This window comes from Mastomys coucha, unplaced genomic scaffold (assembly GCF_008632895.1).
Source record: "Mastomys coucha isolate ucsf_1 unplaced genomic scaffold, UCSF_Mcou_1 pScaffold1, whole genome shotgun sequence".
NCBI lineage: Eukaryota > Metazoa > Chordata > Mammalia > Rodentia > Muridae > Mastomys > Mastomys coucha.
In genome coordinates this window covers 3,971,801-3,974,942 of record NW_022196891.1, presented here as the reverse complement: position 1 = coordinate 3,974,942, position 3,142 = coordinate 3,971,801, and positions in this window count along the sequence as shown.

Genomic DNA, 3,142 nt, shown 5'->3' with positions numbered 1-3,142 from the left:
AAAAAAAAAAACCCTAGTTCACTGCATTATCAACATCCTCATAAGGCTGAGCAATTCCTCTCAAACTCAAGTTTGCTAAAAATGAAAACAAAAAATTACATCAGCAGTGAGGGACAAAGGATCCCAGGTTAGCCACATTGATGGGGTCTTTAGGGTTTGACAATGTTAGTTAGTCATATAGTAGATTCAGTGGTTCAACAAGAATCTCTTGAAAATAAAAATATTTGTGGGTTTCACAAAAAAATCCTCTCTACTTCATTGTGTGGGTGTGTGGGTGTGTGTTTATACTGACACATACACACACATATAAACATATAATGTGCAGAACTCTTCAACTTCAAGGGAATCCCCTATACAATAACCTGATAAAATTTTATTTTTAAATCTGAGCCTTTGTTATGATGGATCTGCTTGAGATATGGATGAAAAGTAAAAATAGACCGCTGTGAGACTACAAGTCTACTCTGGGTTATTCCAGGAAAACATTTCATACTTGGGGTATGCTTGTGAAAAGAGGTCTGAGAAATACTCAGATTCTGGGTAAAAGAAATGATAGGATTAGTGATACATCCAAAATCTTGGTGATAAACAAATATTTTAAAAGGTGAATGATATCAATGAAGGAGTAGCACAAGGACAAAGACAAGGTTGTCTGTGGCAGAAACCTCACAGGGTTTAAAGCATGTAAACCTTTGTATTTACACCAGTGTCTACAGATAACATCTACCCCAACTGAACACGGATGTAAAAATTATTCACCCAATGATGGCATACAACCTTTGTTCTCAACAATTTCAGTGTCCAGGGATAAAGTAGTTCTAGGGGTATGGGTGCAAGCTATGCAGAGTTCAATCAAGATTGGATCTCCATCCTCAAAGCTACAGGCCCTGCTATATATGATATGTTCACAGCAGAGAACAACTTTGAGTCCCCAGTATGGTATCATAACTCAAATTGTCCACTTGTCGGGAATTTGACTATGACAGTTCCCTAGGGCCGATGCCGATGGCATCTTGAAAGATAAATCCATACCCTAGCAACTTTGCTTCCCAGTAGACAAGGCCCTTGAAAGAGCTTCCATAATGCAGAAGCCAACTCTCACTCTAGATCTCACATTTTAGGGTTTTGGTTATGTGCAGTCAACCACAGTCCAAAGTTATTCAAAGGAGATTTCTATAAGCAATAAGACTTAGGTTCTATGTTACTCTGAGTATTATGATAAAATCTCACATGACTCCACTCTGCTCATCCCAACCTTTCTAATGTATGAATCATCTTGTCTTAAGTGTATGGAATACACACACACACACACATGTGCATATATATATGTATATATATATACATATATATATATATGCATATATCCCTTCTAATGGTCATATAGCTGCCATCTAAGGTTACAGATTGGCTATTATAATACTTTTACTGAAGTAAATCTTAATTCACTTAATAAAATTCTTGTTGTTACCTATCACTTAGTGAAAGTCCCAAAATGAAAGAGTATCCATTCTGACAGTCTGTATATGCCAGGAAGAAACTATAAAGTTTTTTATGTGAAAAGGAAAAAGTTCTTTAATTAATAAATGAAAGAAATGTGTATTTGTGTGAATGCTTATGTTGTTAAGCCCTAAAGTAAGAATAAATCATGAAATTATGAAGGAAAAGGGAATCAATGGCTGTAAAAAATAGGAAAATTATAATACATAAAATTTTTGATTCTATCTGAGGTCTCAAACTTCCACTTGGAGCATCTCCCATGGAGAAGGGAGGTCTAGCCTATACAATCTATTGATAACAGATATTTCATAACATAACATGGGTATAAGAGACCTAGTTTATGTTGGAGGAGGGCCAGTGGCCACATAAGCATAGGGCCCTTTGGTTTTCTTATATACTATAGCATGAAGAAGCTGCTAGGCTTCAGAACACTGAAATGAGCTTTCACAGCTTAGATCAAGAGCAGAGCCCCTGTGGGGTTGAGACGCTGCTATTCAGGGCATAGCATAAATGGACTGAACTCTACTATGCTGCTTCCTTAGAAGCTAAAGTGTATAGCAACAAGAAAAGAAGGATTAGGAGTGGACCTACGCAAGCCGTTCCTGCTGACCCATTTTGTAGAATTTGTACAATCTATTTACACAATTAGATTAATTTTGATATATAAAGTGAATTATACTAAAAATAAAATTGGGATCCATTAACCAGTTAACATAAATGTGTATGGGTTTTAAAAAGACTTTATTAAGTTAATTTATTTAATTTTGTGATTGGGTGTGGCATGAGCTTGTATTTGCATGTGATAATATAAAACATTAAGTGTCCTAAAATTTCCAACACATTTGTCCATGGCAAACAATCTTTTTGCTTCAGCGATTTTATCTTTAGTTTTGCAGGACAGCTCCTTATTAAATATTTGTTCCAGAGAATATCCCCTTTCCTAAACGGGACTTTTTTTGTTTTTTTTTTTTTTTAGTTTACCACTGGATTTCAATTTGAACATGCAGACAGGAGGTAAAGAACAGATAGGCTTTCCACAGATCATAGCACTTGCCCGAACCACCCAGACAATGACCAGTATAACCGTGGCTTCTCTGGCTTGATTCTTTCATTCCTTCTGTGATATTTTCCTACAACCAGAGCTTTCCTTAATGGGGCTACTGTTCATTGTATTGCTTCAATAGAGCTGCCCATCTGTCACCTGTAAAGAAAGGTATCATTTGGCTTACAAAGAAATAGAATATAAACCATCGAAACAGCATTCAACCATTCATGTGTAATTTAAGCAAAATAAAGACATTCTCCATCCAAAAGGAAGCAATGCTAAGATCTTTGAGCACAAATTGTCTTACAACAAACTTTACTTTCTTGAAAAATATCATTTCACCAAAAGAAGTGTGCATATAAAAGGATCCTATTTTTTTTTACAGGCCATTGCTTTGTTTTGTACCTAAGACCCCGGAGTCTCTGACTGTTATCTTATTTTAATACAATTAACTCAAAAAAAAAAAAAACCTATTAGGACATTTACAAAAACAGAGAAAGACAACTAGAGGTTATTTGCGATTTGTTTTGTTTTAATCAAACACATGACCATGTGCTCTCCTTTCTTATCTCATGTTTTCTTGTCTTCAGAAACAGCCTT